Source organism: Aythya marila, assembly GCF_965140915.1.
Source record: "Aythya marila genome assembly, chromosome: 2".
In the NCBI taxonomy this organism is placed as follows: domain Eukaryota; kingdom Metazoa; phylum Chordata; class Aves; order Anseriformes; family Anatidae; genus Aythya; species Aythya marila.
In genome coordinates, this window is record NC_139043.1 from 53,148,850 (window position 1) to 53,169,154 (window position 20,305).

Below are 20,305 nucleotides of genomic sequence, written 5' to 3' on the forward strand. Positions count from 1 at the left end.
GAAAGCTGACTCTTTAACAAAGCCACTTGCAGTGCATGCTTTCACAAAAAAACAACCAACACTCATTTTGAAAACTCCAAAATAGCCCCAAGACACGTGAGCTGCACACATGAGAAGTGTTAGCTCCTCCGCTGCTCTTCCTGTTGCTCTACCCAGTGTCAAACTGGCTCTTACTGCACTGGAGGTTCTCGTTACCTGGGGTCCCTTTTTCTTAAAAAAAACAACTATTAGCATCAGCAATGCCAGGTCAGGCTGCTGAGAAGAGAGGTTTTACCTGCCAGAGGGACGAGCTCCTGGCAGATGAAGGCTTAAAGCCCATTTTACCTGCTGCTTCCCTTGTGCTGCTCTCTCCACTGCCAGGGATCTCCGCAGCTCTGGACAGGCGTCCACTCGTCAGGGAAGCCAAACCCCATTTTGCTCGGCTTCTTTCAGCTGTCAGAGCTTTTGTAATGCTTTAGCAGGACTTATTGCACTCCCGAAGTTGGAAGTGAGACAAAGAGAATTTAGAAACCACCACCCCAAGCCTGACTGAAGGTTACCAGCCCCAGAAAGCCACAACCAACCTTCCTCTCCTCATCTAACACAACCTTCACTCCCCAAACAGATTCCTTCTATCGCTGCTGAGTACACTAAACTCGCTTTGCCCTAGTGGGGAGGGTTTCTTTATTATTTAAAGAGCTGCCAGGAAAATCCACTAGAAATAAAAAAAAAAGACTGCAGCGCCTGAGGTTTCATTAGCCTGTCCCCAGTTCTGACACCTCAACAGGGGAAGAAGCTCAGAGCAACCCTGGCAACCTGCTTCTTTATCTTCCTCTTGACCTTTGTGCCATCAGGTGCCTCTGAAACATTGATCAGTGCGGGTGGCTGGAAGCGCCAGCGCTGATTAACAACCAGAAACATGAAGCTCACTGAAAAGGAACACAGATAGCGTCAGCGTTGCCAGCTTCTCTACGAGTATCTGCATCTAATATCCCTCCCCAACATCAGCATCCAGGGTCAACATGCCTGGCAGGCTGCAAACAAACCTGGAATCAATATGAATGAGCAGGTTGTGCAGGACAGTGTTCTGCTATGGGGGGCTCCTGATCCCTTTAAATTAACCCACCAGTTTACAGCAGCCTTTCCTTTTGAACAGGCACTCCAACCAGCACACGGAAAAAAAAATAAAAAAAACAACCTCCCTTCTAGAAGAGCTTAATTTATATTCTCTTCCTGCTGCTGCCACCAACGTTATTAGCACTGAGAGGAGCACCAGCAGGCTACTAGATACCGCTGGGGTCATTGTGGGCGCAGAAAAACAGCTCGCTGACACAGCACCACCAAAAAAATACAATAAAAAGCAGCAGTGAGGCAGAAGAGCAATAAAAGAAGAATTCTGGCAGCCACGGGACACCTGTGTTTTGGTCAGCTGCACCCCAGCCACCACCTGCAAGGAGCAGAGCAGCTCTCATGCCGTGCTATCCTCCCCGTTCGCTCCAAATACTTCTTGGTTTACGCCGAAGCCTCTTGGACCAAGCAGTGCTGCCAGCAAGGAGCTGAAGCCTCTCCAGCTGCTCTCACCAATTTAAAGATAAGAACAGCCATAAGCCACGCTGTCCGGCTACAAGAGATGCCTTTTCCTCGCGGAGCAGGGCGCTGCAGTCACTGGCAGAAGCGTTCACCTGCCCGCCGTCCTCGGCTTCCTCGCTCCGACGCACCAGCACTGCCTGGACTTCCCTCACGGCAAATCGTGAAACAAAGCTGACAGCGAAAAGCTGGGGCAGCAGTTAAAGAGCCTGCCAAAGAGAAATCTGTTTGCTCAGGCAAAAGCTGTTCTCAGTCCAAACATGGGAGTCATAATCTTACAGCCATTTGCTTGGAAGACAATGAAGGGAAGGCGGAACAGGCTGGGAAACTGCAGCTTGCCACAGAGAGAGAAGAGAACAATCTTTGTGCCCAGATTTCTTTGCTCTGCAGGGTAAGTTTTACAGAGCTGACAACCGGTAGCAACATGTAGTGGCCCCAGGCATCATGCCTGCCTATCAAAGACTTGGATTTTAGCCCTGGAGAAATTACAACTTCTCCGTTCTCTGGAAGCTCTATCGGCCGAGAAGAAAGCGAGAGAGTAATGAATGACCTAACCAATAATTATTTTAATACACGGATTGCATACTGCAAGCGATAAATGCAGAGGTGCCTGGGGTGCGGGGAGAGCCGGGGGAAGAAGGGCAGGGGGGGAACACCTCGGGTTTGACAGCAACGGGATACCCACAGGTTACAAAAGGCAACCAGCGGGGCGGCTGCAGCAGCACAGTGCTGGAGGGTAGGGGCTGGCACTCCAGATCCAAGTATGGATCCAGCAGATAAGCACGGGAGACAAAGGAAGGGGAAGTTCAGCCATCCAGGTTGGAAAAGGCAGCTCAGGAGGGGCCAGCAGGAATGCAGAGCGAGAAAGAGGCAATCTGGGCTCACACCCTGCACGCTCAGAGCAGTGGCTTCGGGGACAGCGAGCCAACCTGGCGTGCAGCAACACCTCCCCCGGCCCATTTTGCTTCTGCCCAGGCTCAGGAGCTCTGCTGCGTGTCTGCAACATCCATTTTCACCCACTGTTCATCACTTACAATACCCTGCCAAACCTGAGGCCTCGAGGTAAGGTCGGAGTTGGCTTATTTTTTATTTTTTCAGCACTGCAAGAGGCCCGAACTATTTCAACTTCCCCTCCCAAATGTCAGCCTTGAGCCATTTTGGTCCGTCCAAAGGAGGAGAGTGAATGAGATGGGACCAGGGCAAGAAATGGCAAGAGGAGGAGGCAGAGAAGAAAGGGGCTGGGGCTAAACTCAGCCCCCGAGATGCTCGGTGGGGCTGCACCCAGCCCTCACGCAGGCTGCTTCCCACCGAAGTCACGCGCTGCAAGGCTGTCAGAGCGAGGAACAGGGATGTTTACTATCCTGCCATCTGCAGTTTGCCCAAAATAACAGCCACAGATATGAGATCAACCGAAGACGCTTCAGTTATTGACACATGCTGGAGTTAGAGATTTATTTTCCGTTTCCCACAAACTGTGCCAGAGGTTTTAGCACAAGTGCAAAAAAAAAAAAAAAAAAAAAAGTGAAGAAATGCCAGCGAGCGAGGCACACGAGGAGTTTATTCATTGCTCCTGTCAGAATGTGTTTGTGCTTGTGTGGCTAGCACTCCAAAAAAGCTGCGGCGTATGTTTTCAGGATGGAAAAATCCTCGGGATACCTAAGCCCCACCAGACAATCACCAAATTGCATGCTGGCATTCACAAGGTGCCCTTCTGCAGGAGCACAGCCGCCTCACCTCTCCTCGTTTTGACCCCTCACTAAGCGAAATAACAGTCCTCCTTAACAGCTCCTCCTGACATCTCATTTTCTCTCTGCAAAAGCGAAATATGGACTTGATTTGTACGAGCCCTGCTATTCCAGAAACGCTCTTCATCCAAATGAGGAGAGCAGGAGAGAGGAAGCGAGAAATTGGTGCTGTTTAGTAAACAGGCAGTTTCTAGGTGGATACAAGATGCTGGTCCCAATTTACTGCCCACCCCCCACCCCCGGCTCTGAAATTTGCCTCGGTGGCAGAAGGAGGAGGAGGAAGGGACGAGCTCAGCCACTGCTCGCCCTGCAAAAGGTCCCAGCGCCACAACACCCTGCAAACACCCAGGGAAAAGAGAACGGGATTTTTTTCCAGCAAAATCATTGTGCGCTGGTATTTCCTCTCAGCAGAAAGGGCAGAAATACCACCCCTCCTCGCTTCTGCTATTCCTGTCTCCCGGAGAGGGTGAAGGAAAGAGGGGAGGGGAGAGGAGGAGCCTGGCCGGCCGCCTCCTCGCCACAGCGCTGTCCTGCACGCAGAAGCCAGCAGCTCTCAAGGAACTTCCAAAGAGCTCTCCATCGCCTGTGCATGACCCCTCCTCAAGAAACATGCCCTCCATGCCAGGGGGAGAGCATTTTTTGAGAGCACTTTCTTCCCACCTGTACCTGGTGAGAAGGGTGCTGCTCCTTCCTCGCAAGCCCAGGCCTCGGGAGTGTGACTTGGGGGTCTGTCACCTCAACCGCAGGCCGCCTGAGGTGGGCTCATTTTAAACCATTCAGGACAGGGCAGAAGGTAATCATCACGCTGAGGGCATCTTGCACAGGTCCTCCATCCCCTGCGATGGCTGATGATCACCTCCCTCCCTCCCTGGTGCAGTTTATCTGGCCCATCTTGAACACCGCACAGGGTACGGGACCGGGGAACGCTCTCCTCGGCATGAGGTGGTGCTGCTGTTGCAATCACCTCCGCTGATTGCAACATCTCCAGCAAACAGCTCCTGCTATCCCAACAGCTTTGCATGCTAGGACAGTTTTTTATTTATTATTATTATTATTATTTAAGGCTGGCCTCCTCTGCACTAGGAAGTCAGCGTGCAAAGTAAGCCCTTGTGGTTTCAAAGCAGGCTTTCAAAGTGTGGGAATAAGCTGATACGGCCACGTCTGCTTGGATACACAGACAGGGAGAAGCTCCAGCTCTCAGAGGCCCCTTATTCAGCTTAATGAGTTATTAACTTGGCAACTTAGAGCTACTAGTTACCAACAATTCCCAATGTCAGCTTTGTTAACTATTTCGTTGTAAGTACCAAACTTAACACCAATACAAACTTCATACTGCAAATACTATCTTACCTAATTTTGAATTTCTCAAGTTTTTTTAGGACCAAAAGAAGGATTATTCTCAGACCTGGCAGGCAGAGAATTCTTGTTTTCCCCTCTTTTTACGGATGCTTAAATCTGATCTGTACATCTGCCCATTTCAACCCAGAAACGCAGTGAGCTTCGTAAGAAAAACAATGACCGTAAAAATAAAACGAACTGATCAAAGGAACAGGAATTTGGAATAGCAGATGCAAATAACCACATTTGCATTCCTCTAATTTGGAAGTGGCCAAACGATTTTCATCAATGTATGAGCATGTGCACAACTCCTGAATCTGAACTGCGTATTGCTGAACTGTTATCCACAATAGTTTTCATTTTTGTTAGGCTACACCATCACGGGGCCTTCGAAAGGCAGAGTATATATTTAGCTAAAAAACAATAGTAATACATTAAATAACTGTCATGGTCTGAGGAGAAGAAACACAGCATCTTTCCTCAGATATCACCATTCTGCCCTTGAAATCATTAAAAAAAAAGGAGTGATAAGGAGAGAAATTAAAAGACTGGCTTTGCAGCCTAACCCAAACACACCTACCCTTTGGTTCCAGCACACCAAAAAGATGCTCAGTACATCCCAGGGATTGGAGCAACCACTACAACGCAGACACCCCCACAGAGAAGACACAATTGCAAATATACATTTGGCGACATAAACTCACAACATTCACTATGTTCTTCTTCAGGGAATTGTGGATTATCCTGTAGCATGAAGATTTTTCACGAGTTGCTGGACTGCTCGCAGGGCTTCACTGGCTTTCCTCTTTCAAATAAGGTGAGATAGAGCTGTAAAAGATAAGCAAAACAAACTAAGAAAGGAAAAGCAAGGACTAAAAGGAGGAAAATCCATACAGCTCTTTAGCAAATGATCAACTGATTCATACATTTCCTTGAAGCGAATGCATTTTTAATGGGCTCCCAGGATGGAGATTCCAGTGTAGTGTGCACGTCAAATGCTGATCTAGAACAGGAAGAGTCATTTACTCTGCACTTCTTACTACCAACGATTAAAACCCAGTTTGGAGTTGCTGAAACATAATTAAAGCAGCTCTTGGATAATTCTGTTGCCATAAAAAGGGGAAGAAAAAACTACTCTGGGTTGTTCTGAACAGTGTCTGCAAGCAAAGCTCAGGATGTGCGAAGAGACCCATACAGGAAGGTTGTTGTTCTCACTGAGCTCCTCTCAGGGGACAGGAACACCTCTCCATTCCTGCAGTTACCTGTCATATTGTGACAGAGGAGTACTGAAACCTAAAATATGTACACACGGGATTGCCACTGTTCAGTATTAAGTGTATTTCACATCATGTTTCCCAAAGGACACGTCAGACGTCATTCCAGGTGGAACCCATGTTCCTCAACTGTGAAAACCAAGGCCTACACCTGAGCCAGTCCCAGCTCTCTTCACATTCAGTGGAGAAAAGTCGGCAACCTAGAAAATAATTAAATTTGACCTATCTGAAGCATCTACTTCAGGACGGAATGAATCACTCTCCAGAAAGGCCTGCTTCTTTCCCTCCGTAAAGTGAGTCTAGACGCTTAGCTCAGACTGGATGGCCGCAGACGAATGCAGATGAATCTCGCCCGACGTGAAGCGAAGGCAGGAAACGAGTCAGACAGACGGACAGGAGCAGCTCATGGGTGAAGAGTAAGGGGAAGGCAACGCAATGGTAGCAGGCAGGGGAAACTACTGGAAGTTACAGCCCTAAGACGGTCCATTTCAGTTGAACCAACAACAGCAAGGCCCTCCTAAACCCAAACCACTGTTTCCCCAGCTGATCCAGCCGGCTTTGGTGTGAGGCTGGGGCTAGGTCCTCACAGAGCTGTGAACAATGTTTGCCAACTCCTCCAGCGGGCTGGGACTCCCCCTCGCACACTGGTAACGATGATGATGAGGACTACAGTCATCAGACGGTCTTTGCCCTCTCCCTGATGGATCATAGCAATGCAATCTGCCTGTTTCAAAAGTTAAGAGGTGAAGAAACCCTGAGCTGGAAGTACAGCTCCTCAGTGACACAGGCACTGCCGCCTTAAGACCTTTCAGATATCCAGGCTAAATTTCCAGGGCTTTGGTCAACAAACTTCTCTCCTCCGGTAAAACGGGACCCTGCTGCTACTCTGTGTGCACAGAGAAGCACGCAGTCAGACATTATCTCATAAGCTGTGTGACTTTAGAAACCCAACCAAAAGAAGTAAAATACAACCTTCAAGTCAAGCCTCAACATTTTGTTTAACCCCAAGCAATTTATATTCAAGCTATTATTTATTTTTTCCTTAAATCAGGTGAATCTCAAGATAATTTGGCATTCGAAAAATCTCCTAAAAATCCATTTTTGATCTTCATTAACACCCTTCAAAATTCACCCGACAGGTATCTCTTGTCCTTTAACATTGAGCTGAACCTGAAAATGGACTCGAAAAAACTACAAGGAAATATTTAGTATTTCTGCATAAATGAGGTGGCTTCCAATGACTTCAAATAAGGGCAGGAATTTTACTCCAGGCATACCTTGTCTCCCGTAACAAATCCTGCAGTTCCTGCTTGCATCCATTCCTCTGAGTCCCCCTGGAGAGTAAGCTACCACGGGCCTGAAAAACTCAGTGCACATCTTTCTGCTACCTTCAGGAGGCTGGATGAGGGTTTTGTTTTCAATTTGGACAAGTCCATCACCACCTATAGCAAGACTCAGATCATATACATGCACCACGCACACAGCCAGCTCTTACGGAGCAGATGATGTATGGTAAATTCATAAACCAGCTTAATCTGCAACAACGTGCTCACTTGACCTTACCCTCAGGCGCTTGTTTCTGCAAGAGGCAAGTTGCAAGCTGCCTGTAAATTTTCCCAGCCATTTTTACGCTCCAGATTTAAAGACAGCATGGCACAAACTTCAGGACATGCAAGGAGATGCTCTGCCTCTTGAAGCACAGCACTCTCCTGTGGAGCAGAACACTCCTTTAGGACCTGGGACAATCTTTTAGCTATGCAGCATCTGGCAGTCTGCTATGGCATGCTCTTTGTGGAGCACGTGAATGAGTCCTAGCTCGGAGGGCCCATCAGGAAGGCAGTGGGCACCACCAGGCATATTTCACCTCCCCTGTTTTCCAGAAGAAATGGCTCTGTGCTGCTGTCTTTCACCCTGCTCTACATCCGGAGCAACTCCTCTGAAGGTGTGGGAGGTATGGACGCAAGTATAACACAGTTCTGGTTTGCAGGACAAACTCAATCTCAACCATGTTTCTCGTTTCAAAAGGCTCAGTGACTAACAAAGACATCAGCCTTATATGTATGATGGTTGAAGCACATTCACACAGCTCATAACCGTGTCACGTACACGGCTACTGATCACAGCGCTGCTCAAAAGGGGAAGTGTCACACGGGGAAGCTGGATCTCGTGGCCCCGCAGTACTCTGGTTATTCAAACGCAGCAGCACAGCCCTGCCTCTGGGCACTGAAAAGGACACCGAGCTGACAGATTAGAAGTGAAACTGAGAGACAAACAGACCTCAAACCCAAGAACGAGGAAATATTTTTGGGGAGTATTTAGACGCTAAAATTGGACCCCAGGGCAATCAACAAATAAGAACCACAGCACAAGCAAGCGATCGCAAATTGGCAAAACCAAAATTCAAAAAGCAGCTCTGTGCAATCCTCTGTATTTATTCCAAGGAAAGGTCATGCTCTCCATCTTGCTTTGAAGAGCAGGCAGTGAGACATCACCGTTTTTCCAGTCCTTTCCTGTAGGTTTTTAATTGTCGTTCCTTGCTCTCTTGCCTGATGTAATTTGGTTTTCCTAATTCACAAATCAGCATAAGCTAATAAAACTGTTTAAGAGACGGCAGCATTGTTCCTGCCTGAGTTGTTTCGTTGTTTGCTATTATCCCACAACTAATCCTTCAACTCAAATAAAACCGTAATTCATTTCCTCCTTTATTCTCCCACTGCATGAAATGGTTTTCGACAGGTTCAATCCTGCCCCGCCGCAAATGGGAAAGGCGAGGCTGGATCTTCCTGGAGTGTATGCAGTGCCAATTACCCGGTGCGCGTATCAGCTATCACGTCAGGAAACAACTTCCAAATGATTTTCAACAGGTCGAGCTGATTTTACACACAGAAGAAAGATTGTAATGGAAAAGGAAAAAAAATAATAAAAGAGCCCACAAATACAAGAATTAACTATCCTTCTCATTTCGGATTTCAAGTTAATAGAAGCTTCTCCGCGCAAGTCATGCCAAACTTCACCCATCTGAGAGCCTGCTGACATTTTGTGTGCTGTACAAAGGCTGCTTCTGAGGGGCTGAGTCATCTGAACGTTAATTGTTCCGCTAGTTTAACAAAGACTTAAATTACAATTATACCTACTTCAAGGCTTACAGCAAAGTACTATCACCTTAGCATGAAAGAGGCTTAGTCTGCGTAAGAGTCCTTCTGATTAATGTCTCTTCCGCATCTTGAGCCAACAGTATCTGCAGCTCGATTCCCTGCAGCTTTGTCATGTAAACCAGCGCTTCCCATGGCTCTCTACGTGGTCCACAGCGAAATGCCCAGCTTCACCATGCCGTATCCCCAGTCTGTGCAAGGTGATAACCCCGTCTGGGTGTCGGGGAATGGTAAATCGAGCTGTCAGCACTTTGCACATCCTGGGGCTCAGACAGCAAAGCGATCCATCCTGCCCCACAGTGTGTATGGGGGCAGAATGTGTACCATGAACACATCCTCAGGCTGTTCCAGCCCCATGCACCTTTCCTCTGTGTGTGTGATGTTCCCAGTGCCAGTACTTACTGGAGAAACGAAGCGCTGCGGGATGGGAACATCCGTCCACAAACAGCAGGCAGAGAGGAGCAGGGTGTGGGGTACAGCTGTGTCTCACATCCTCCAGTGCAGCAGCCAACACCGAAGAGACCGGTGATTCTGATCAAGCGGCCTAACTGTTAGTCATACGGCCAGCAGTGCCCCGAGATCTAGCCTACAGAAAGGCATTACTTGTCATGACCTCATCTGTTCTAGGAATCTTTGCCTACTGAATGCTCAGGTAAAGCACCACTGGTTTTAGCTTCACGTTATGCAAGCAGACCAGGAACAGGCTCTGTAAGACCTACAAGTGATCCGAAAACTGATGAGGGTTCATCAGCACGGGGGCAGCTTTAAACACAAAGATATTGGAGCCTGCTCCGACTTGCGCTGTCTGTTCGCTCGATGCCTAATAACACCGCAGACACAAAGCTGACGAGGACCTCTGAGACATCACCTCTGCACAAACAACAGCAAGCACAACCATGCTCATTAGCTGGATCTCAGCAATATCCAGTTGTTCCGATAAGACCTGAGGTTAAGCCGTGGTTAGCCCTGTGCCTCGCTGACTGGGCCTTGTCTCTGAGCTCTCCGAGATGCTCCCCGCGAAGCGAGCGCAGCGTAAGGGAGTAAAAGAGCGAGCAAAGAGGTGGGCCATGGGTGCACCACGATGCCAGCAGGTGAAAAGAAAACTCACAAGAGCATGTCCAGGCTGTTTTGTCTAAGAAAAAACAGCACAGAACTCGAAGACGAAAAATACCATACAAATATGTCCGGTCAGATGTCGCTGATGGATTTGTAATAAAAAGCCATCATCCCATTTACATCAACATCCCCTTTTTGCCACTTTCTCATGGCTAGCAAAACAGGAATAGCGGGGAAGGGGCAAGATTTCAACACTGATTTACACTTCTCTTAGACTGCCAACTTTCCTCTTTCTCACACAGAGGTTTTAAGTGAGAACAACCCTACTGCCTGCACCTTTGTAACACAGTCAGTCCTACAGGTCTTCCAAGCGCATGAAATAGGAAAAAAAAAAATGCAAATGATCCCTGATAATACAGGCTCAGAGCCAGTAATGTTCAACAGATAGAAGAAATAAAAGTAACCCCTCTGGGTGCCTCTGTTCCAGGACGGAGATACTTTTCTTTGGCGGAAGCTGTTATGCAAAAAACTCAGCTTAGCCACGAGGAGAGACAAGGAGCCTCCGTCATATCCAAGGAGCCAGAGCTCACTGCTAACTTCTTGAGGATGAGAACAAGAAGGTCAAGGGCTGTGCCCCCGTTCAACATGCAGATGTCCCTGCACAGGTGATGGCCACGGCCCTTCTGCAAACAGGGAGCTGAAAAGGGTCCCCAAATCTGCAAGGCCCAAAGCTTGGCAGTGCCAAAACCGGGTGCTGAGGTTGTGTGTGTGTGCAACAAGTGGAGGATAAACCACCTGATGAGACAGCTCTGTGGGCAGCAGCTTCACCAAACGCCAGCAGAAAGGCTGGACCCTTGGCAGAGACTTTTCTGGTGGCAGCAGCTACCCCAGGGTCCCGTGGCCGTCCGGCTGCCAACCTGCTCAGGGCTCTCGGGGCCAGGAGAGCAGGAGCGGTGAGCCGGGGCCGCACGGACAGCCGGCCGTGCACACGAACAATGCCATCACGTGAGCCTCGCTTCCTTAGGAAGCCAGCCCAGAACCCACCCTTAACCTTCTCCCCATTTCCAGCGCAGCCACATCTTTTGTGCTCCTGATGCAACGTGAAGCACGGCGCTATAAAACAAAGGCACTATTGACTAGGGTTTTTTTTTTCTTTTTTTTTTTTTTTTCAGGATTACGATGACTACACGGGCTTACAGCAGAGATTTCAGCGATTTCAACACCGACCGCTCAGTAACAGGAGCACTGCTTGGCAATCCATCCAGAGATTACCTGTTGAAACATTAATGGCAAACACCTTTTGATGTGGGCTGCTTTATGTGGTGCAAAAGCCAGCACCGTAATTATGCATTTCCTTTCGGTGAACCTGGTATTTAAACCTGCACTGTTACGGTGGGGTGGGGTGTGCGTGTGTGTGTGTGTGTGTGTGTGTGCCCTGCAGGAAATACTCCACAGCTGAGTCTGCGATTTACCCGGGTAGCTGCACGTAGTAAATCTGCGAGAGGGGACCTCCGCCGCTTCATTCATTGTGCACCGAGCAGAGGGCTCAAACAATTGCCACGCTTGAGACAAATGCCAGCGTGAGTCACCCCAGCCGGAGTGCAAACATGTTTGCCGGCGGGTGAGTCATGATATCACATCCTGAATTCACAAACCTGCCTATAAATAATAATTTCTGCAATTGTTGTACTCCTTTAACACAATGCAACCTGAAGCGTGCTGCTGAAGCTACAGGGAACACGTTTTCCTCCTCATCCCTTTTGTTCTTGGTCACATCCATCCACCTGTAGCAGTAAGCTGTCCGTGGTGACTGCAGCGGTAATTCTGTCAGTCATATTGAGCCAAACCCAAACGTGGCACCAGATCTGTGACAAAGGAGAGCTATCACCCCCCTCCAAAAAAAAAGTAGGAGGAGAGAAGCAAGCCCAAAGCACGGACCTGCTACTTGCTGTATTTGCCTTACCTACAAGAGTCTGCTTGATGCCCTACTTCTGACATGCTTTGGCACGCTCAGCATTCGGGTGAGAGGAACGTTGTTGCTGCTGTGGGACAGAGACAGCGGAGAACAGGATGAGAAATGCCTCAGGAGAGGTGCTGGAGCACTGATGTTGCAGAGAGGCCGTGGCAGCACAGCGGGCACCGTGTCCACAGGGAGCAGAAGCGCAGCCCCGCTGCCAGGAGCTCTCCGGCTGGGTGCAGCACGAGAGCACACCTGGTGACAAAATTAACACACCACAGTGATTGGCAGCGATAACCCACGGCTGCCTTTAATTCGGGGAGGCAGCTGAATCAGAAAAGCCACGTCAGGGCCTTTTCAAACAGGGCTGAAGTTAAGTACATGACTGAATTTGCTCTGAAGTGCACTGATAAAAATGTGTGAAATCTCTGCAAGTGAGGCAAAAATAAAAAAAAGACTTTGTGTAAGGTTTCGGGGGTGGGAGGGGTTCTAACTTGGCTCTCAGTTAGGAATTGATTCTCCTTTTACATGACAGAATTCACACACACACCAATCTCCTCACGTTAAATCAAGACAGTCTTGCCTTCCCCTAATTGTTTGGTGGAGTAACCACTCCGAAGTTCATTCCCGATACCTTTCTCAGGCAAAATAAAAGGCCTTTTAGAAAAATTTTATTGCTAAAACAATGAAATTCTCCCAGGAATGACTTCGTTATGGAAATGAAGTGACAGCTCCTTTTATCTAGCCAAGCAGCAAGTCTGCATTTATAAAAGGCATTCTGTGCACAAAGTACAGTGAGTGGGAGGACACGAAAATGCTATTTTTAATCCCGATTTCAGCGTTCCTCCCATACAGATCTCCTGGAATAATAACAGCAACAACAATAACGATAATTAATAATGCCAAAAAAGGAGTATCATCTCAAAGGTGACTGTCATGTGAGAAAGGGAATTGTAGTTAACGACTTAGAGGATTTAGGGACAAATGTAAGGTTCTTTCAGATACGCTGGCACCGAGCCATGGGTTTCACGGGGTTTGAGATTTGCCCCCCTAAATTTTACACTGTAACGTAAAAAAAATACAAAGCAATGAAGTTATTACTGTATGCAACATATGCTTTATCTCTACCATTTATTTTCCTGTACCAACTGAGCCGTTCAGAAATGCAGCTGTACTTGAAGTTAGCGGTGGAGCTGAGGCCATCGCTGTTTGGATACGCGACCGTCACAGCTTTCAGATTTGGGGACAAAAGAAAAACCTCAGGGCCAAGCAAAGTTTTCAAACGCACTGAAAACAAGGGCAGAATGCAGGCTTGGGCCCAAAGCTTGACAAAGACCCCAAAAAGAGGATCCCTACCAGGAATAGGCTGGCTTCAGTGGGCCTGGTGCGTCATTATTCAAGGGCAGAAGTTAGCCCTGGTTATTGGATGATCGCTATTCAGTCGGGATATCATCTACCAGTGGTAATTAGGACAAGCCTTTGGATTTCACACCTAATAAAAACAAACAAGAGCGAGCAGGCAGTGACAAAAGGCACAAGACACGCGAGCACACCAAGGCACAACTCCAAACCTGCTGGTGTGATCGTGTGTGGAGTAGCCCCACCACTGGAAAGCCCCCGTTTCACCCCAAATTGGAGCGATCTGGAGGGAGCTGACACGTGCCATCTCTGTGGCTCACAGGTCAGGATCCAGAGCACCCAGGGCACGAGCGTGCACACTCGGCACTGGCCTTGTCCAAGGGATTTTCCCCCAGGACTCCAGTCCCGTTTTGGCCATGCACAACCCTCACCGGCAGCAGCACGGCTCATGCACGCTCCAGCGCCCTTGGCACGCTGCCTCCCCAGTGAAAAACATACCAGGCGCCTGCTCAGGTAGGATCTGCTTCCAAAAGCTGTCGCTTTCAGACCGTGCAGGGCACGCTTGGAGGTGCTTCCGCTCCCTCGCCACCCTACAGGATAAATTTTCATGCTGTTAACCTTTATTTGCCTTTTATGCGGCAAAATGCAAGCATATTAAAATATACGGCTCCAATTAGGTGCTTTGATCACCTCCAGCTGCTGCATGGGAGAAGTGCGGTGGTAACAGAGGGAAAAACCAAGAGCGTAGGGCTGGAAGAAGTTTGCCCCCTTCTCCTTTTTTGTCCACTGCTCACTGCCAAATGTGCTCGCTGCTGGTCACTTGCCGAGCTCACTGCCAGCGAAATGCTGGGCTGGGCACGTCACCAGCACTTAACCCTCAATAAAAGTAAATCGCAGGAATGCTTAGAGCTCATTCAGGCTTCTACATATTACAAACACCATAAAAAAAAAAATAAAATAACAGCACACTCACACCGTAACAGCCCTGCGAGGTAAGCTGAGCATTATTCATGCTTTATGCAAAGGGGAATTTCACTGGAGAAGGGATAATTGGCCTGCCCAAAGCTATGCAACACAGGTGCTCCTGTTTCCTGGTCCTCCGCGTACTCCAACAGACAGGTTTCAGCCCTTCCTGAGCGTTTCAGTGAGTCAGACTCCTGCCTTCCCTTCTGCCTCTCTCTGCAGCTGAAGGAAGTGAGGAGCAGCTCCCTGCACCCGGGGGCATGGGCTGCACGTGGGGAGCGTGAGTGGTCCCAGGCTGTATGGAGCAGCAGCAGCGATAGGAGTGGCAGCCCTCCTGCTTGCACCTCCCTGTGGGCAGCAGGGAGGAGCTACAGAGAAGAATTTGGTCTGCAGGACCATTGTGAGCTCTTTCACACCATGTTTCAGTCTCTGTGGATGCCTTCTCGTCCTGGAGCCAGGGCAGAATGGGACTTTGCCATGGATGTATACTGCATGGCAGTATACACCCTCTCCCTTCCCTTTAACTGCAAAAAAAGGCTCGGCCTGAACAACCAAAGGTTTTATCCTGGATGTCAGTGGGCCATGTGAATACTGGCAAAGCTCATCTCAGTTGGCAAGCCAAGTAAGCCCTACCTTTGGTCAATGCGGTTAGACTGGAAAAGCATTTGAACGTGTGGATCAGCTAAGACAAGGCTCCAGCGGAGGGGTTCATCTCACCCAACCTCCCACTTTTAACCACGTTGAGTTGGGTCAGGGCTAACGCGGGGTAACCAGATCCTCAGCCCGAGCTGCAGGTTTTGGCTGCACCAAAGTGTTAGCTCGAGCCAAAGCCGCTTTGGCTACCTCGCCCAAGAGCGCTCTCGGCCCTGCAGATGAGCAGATGAGCTCGGTGGTTTAAGGGGATTAGCTGTGCTGAACGGCTCTGCTCCGGCCACTTCTCATGTCCGCAGCACTCAGCCTTCGGTCTGCGCTGATCTCACGTTCAGCTGCCCCGAGAGGTTTTGCTGCAGCTGCCTGAGGACAACCACGAGCTGTCCCCAGGCCTCGGAGGAAAGACAGGCTTGCAGCTCAAGCTGGGTGGGCATCCCGAGGGGCTGAGTGAGCCAGAAGTGTCTGCAAAGTGTCCCCTTTCTCCAGCACTGGGGTTCTGGGTTGGTTTGCTGCTGTAGTTTGTGACCAGGATGAAAAACAGCACTAAAAGGTGTTTTGGGTATGAACACCTTTTTTTTAAGCACTGCGCGCAGCAAAGCAGTGCTTAAACCGGCACGGGCACGGCGTGCTCCTGATGCCACCTACCTTAGCCACTTGTCTTAGGCTGCGAAGAGCAGCCTGGGCCCTGCCAGAGCCCCTAGCACCGGAGCAGCCTCGGCTGTGGCAAATTTCTCAAATTTCTACCCAAATAAGACAGATCGCATCTTCCCAGGGACAGTGACAGCGCAGGCGGCGCGCAGCCGCTCCTCCCGAAGGCAGCAGGCAGCGAGTGCTGGGTAACATCATCGGCGTGAAGTTGTAACAATGTGGGAGAATGTGGCAATTCATGGAAAATGTCATCGACCAAAAGGCAATTAGCAGCGAGCCTAAATGCAGAAGCAGAAGGGAGTGGTTTCCTAACAAAACAAGCCTTGTTAAAAAATAAAGGAGGAAAAAAAAAAAAAAACCAAAAACCTCCTCAACCTTGCTTTCCTCAAAAAAAGCAGCATTCTCAGGAGACTGAAAGCATTTGAAAAAATACTTCTGGGAAGCTTTCTGTAAAGATTATTCTTTACAGACAGATTTGGCAGCCCTTTCTGCTCTGTCTCCTAATGCTGTTGAGCATAACTATGTTAAGTCAATAAGCAAAGCCACTCGAAGTTTTTTTTTTTTGAGGTTTTCTAGGCCAAGAGAGGAAGCAGTGAGATAGGAAAGTTTTCAGAAGTGGGAGTTGTGCCTGCCTTGCTTCTAATTGTAGTGAAACTGTCAACCTCTGCGTTGTGTTTCAAGACTTTGCACTTCAAAATCATTCCCTCTGTGCTTTGAATTGCTATACTTTTAAGCTAACTACTTCTAAAAGTGCTGTTTTTAAAAAAATGACATCTTCAACCACATTTAACATTGTGAATAAATCTGAATTTGCAAAGTCTCATTGGGTCCCTGCAAAAGTGCAGATTTTTTTTTTTTTTTTTTATCACACTTGACAGCCAATCTCTTGGAAATGATTTGTGCAGAAACCTAGCTTAAATTACTTCATATCAAGGCATTTAAGAGAAAATGTGTTTTTCTTTGTTATAAGCTAAAAATAACGGTGTCCTTTTTACCTCAGATTAAGAAAAAAAAAAGCAACAACACCCAACAACCACACTGAAGCAGCAAGCAGCATTGAAACCAATTAGTAATCTTACAACCTAAAAGCCTACCTACGTGCAGGCATGTGTTAATCGCATTTCAGAATGAGCTTCAGGCACACGTGGCCAAAAAAAAAGTGCAGCAGGATGAATTGCTTTATCTCCTGCACGCAGCCAGAAGAGAACGAGGGTCCATGTACTACGGTGAGAGTGATGGGTGGGTGTTCAGGGCCTTTGCAAAGATGCTCCCTGCCCCTGAGCCCAGGGAATCGCTCCAATCTATGCCAGAATGGTAAATCCATAGATAAGCCAACGTGCTGCATTTCTCCTTGCTGCCCGGACTTGCTATCAAGCAAGGAGAGAGATACCTGCAGAGCGGGGAGCCGAGGGAGCCCAGCACTCTCCAAGTCTCCCTGCAGATACTTGAGTTTTAGGGTAATTGGAAGGCCACGCTCCTTTCACGCCATCATGAAATAGAGTATTCACATTGATTGGGATTTGCTGATTTTAAAATATGGAGGCTAATTTCAGGATAGTAGAGACAGTTAGTTTCAGTACGACTTGGGTGTGTTCACAGCCCATTGCTCAACGCAGTTAACCCAATTCAGGGTTAAGTGCTTACTGCTAAATAGTCGGGGCGATGGCAAACAAGCATGGAAAGCGGCTCAGAGTGCTGGCTGAGGGAGATAGGGTCACTGCAAGCCTCGGCGAGGTCCTACCTGCTAGCTAGTGTGACAGTGCCCAGCACAAGGAAGTCCCAAGACTGACCGGGGTCCCTGCGTAACTCTCTCCCCCACCAGAAAACGACAGCGTACCTTGTGGGGCTGAACAACTTTGAAGCATTATCTCGAGGTCTGCCAAAGTTCGAGGTGTTCCAGATGCCAGGTTTCAACTTAAGCTCATCTATTTTTCATATCCTTCTCCCGGCCTCTCGTTTCTCTGGCCTGAAGGAGGACAGCAGCGTGTTTCACCCCAGCGAGAAGCTCACGAACGAACGACTCCCCCTCGCAGCAGTGAGGCTGCACCAGCTGCTTGCTAAGGAGGTCCCACCCCACTCTTTGCTCACCGCCTTGGCTGGGCCAGGCTGAGGTGCTTCAAACCTGCTCCCACGTTGGCACAGGGTTATTCCTGCAGCAGCTCTGAGTAACCAGCCAGCGTCCAGCCCCAGCCCCGTCTCCCCACGAGGATGCTGCCCTCTGCGTGCTGCCCCGGCAGCATTCAGCTCGGGCTTTGGGGTGCCACGTGCCCGCCGCACCGCCCCGGCAAACAGCCCCATCAGATCGTTCCCACAGCACGCACATCTCTTCCTGGCTTGCCGCAAGGTGAGTGCAAAGTTTTTGCTAGCCTTGCACTTTTTTTTCCCCCTCTCCACGTCATGTATGTGAATCGCTCCCGTTTCCCAGCACCAAGGAGTTAAGGGAAGAAAGAGGTACCGCGGCATGTGCTTCGTGCAAGGGTAAGTGGGTTGGCCAGCTATCAAAGCAGATTGTTAAATACTGCAGCGAGCTCCTGATTTTTTTTTCCCCCGACTGCAATAAACGTAAGGACTTAATGTGGCCGTAAATTTCAACCTAGACCACATCTGCTGATAAAGCAAAGTCTTTGTACTTGCACAACTGCCGTTGACGGTACACAAAATACTTAAATTTCATGAAATTCTCCTACATTCAAAAGCTGACCTGCAGTCAGCCTGAGGCGGCCAGCGTGAACTGCACGCTCAGCAGAACTGCACATTAAAGACGGGGGGGAAACGGAGGCTGCGTTGTACTACTAAATTAGACTGCTAAGAAAGTGGATCGTTTGTGCAACTGCTAAGCTCCTGGAGTATTTCGGGCACCACTTCACCGCACCAGATGAAAGCATTTCTGCCCTGGTTCCCATCCGACAGGCAGTGCCGGGTGACGGCCGCGTCCTTGTCTCCTTCCTCGCAGGCACGGGCAGAAGTGGGGCCTGCAGGACTCTGCCACGCTCTGCTGTGAAACCTCTCCTTGGAATTAATTGAGGCTACCCGGCTATTTGAGGCGTTTTACAACCCTGCAATTGCATTAATAGCCTGGAAGAGAGCGTGTGCGTTGATGTACGTTGTTTCTTCTCCTGGTCTCTTGGGAAACTTGAGCTGTAGACTTTGGCCATCAGCATTCACGCTACTTTTCAGAAGATAACTGAATTCTGATACCGTGATCTAATTTTAACTTATTTCTTGGCAAGACGCTCTCTCCTTATGCGCATACATGTCAGACACGCATTCTGTTCCAGCAGCGTTCCCTCGATTAATTATTACCAAACCATTTGAAGGTTTCTCCACCGCAAGCCAGGTGTCAGCAGCTGGGACCTACCTAACAGGGCTCCGTCCCTGAGCAGTTTCACTTTGCATGGCCTAAGTGACCTTGGACCAGTGAACTTCCTCGTTGGCTCATGCCCGGCTCTAAACTCCCCAGAGGAAGGTAACCCCGAGCAGCACCTCTCCCAAACCCACAGATCGCCTTCTTGAGATCCCTTCCCATTGCAAGGCTGCCCTAACTGCCCCACAGGCGTGAAATCCATCCCGGGATGTGACACACAACTCTTTCTACCATCTGTATTATCATTATTGCTCTGAAAAAAAACCAACAAACTATTAATAACAGCAAAATGATCTCATTTACACTGCTAGCAAATCTAATTTTCATATGTATAATCAACAGGACTCCTCATACAAACAGACCGTTACTCTTTCATCCTGGGCTTGGAGACACAAAAAAAGAAGTGTGTTTCGTAGCTGGCCCCATGGCATCTACACCTCCTCCTGCAACCTCGAGTTAAGCAGAAGTCTGCGGCATCCCAGCTGCTTTTCAGTTATCCAGTACTTTCCCAACCCGGGACTAGTTTCGTTTTAAAAACCAGCCTCCGATACAAAATTGTGAAGACCTGACTGTGTCCACTTCATGCACAAGGATCAATCGAGAATTTTGGCTGCTTCAAGCTCAGAACTTGTGAATCCCATGCAGGGGGGATTTTCGGCAAGGCGAGCTTACCTTCTCATTGAAGGTACGTCCTGAGAAATGCTCAGTGCCTGACAGAGAGGTGGGAAGCAGCAGCCTGTCCCGGCCGAGCCACAAAGCAACCCAAACCTGACGGTCTAAAAACATGGAGATCTGTCCACACACCATGTTAACGTGAGCCACTTCTCCTCAGGTATTTCACAGACACTCAAGCTATTAGCGACAGCATTACCGAAATACAGGCTGGTTCTGCAATGTGGATTGGGAGGCGTCCCAACCTTCTGGGATTATTATCCTTGATTTCAAATGAGCCTCTTTTGGAAGTGCTTGGTATTAACACACCAGTGATTTGTCACAAAGACACGTATCAGAGATGTGATTTCTAGCAAAAACTGAAATCACGGAAATTTTATTTGCATATAGTGTCAGAGCTGCTTTGGAAACAGACTCTTCAGTTACCTGCGGTGTTTGGAGGAACTCGCAGCTGCAGAAAGAAAAGAGCATTTTTCCTCCATCTATTACTGTCCTTCACCACGGGCCAAATTCTGCTCTCGCATCCCGTGCCACTTCAGCAGCATGGCCTGGGACCAAAC

The 20,305-nt window shown here is 48.8% G+C and overlaps 1 protein-coding gene across 11 annotated transcripts in view; it reads right to left on the bottom strand.

Moving 5' to 3' along the window:
• ATXN1 (ataxin 1) overlaps positions 1-20,305 on the bottom strand; it is a 193,308-nt gene that overhangs the window by 69,091 nt on the left and 103,912 nt on the right. For 9 of the 11 annotated variants that reach the window (XM_082754897.1, XM_082754901.1, XM_082754900.1 and 6 more), the window contains one exon: positions 5,354-5,477. The gene's annotated coding sequence lies outside the window, so the exon portion shown is untranslated. The other 2 variants (XM_082754907.1, XM_082754899.1) reach the window with 2 other exon arrangements.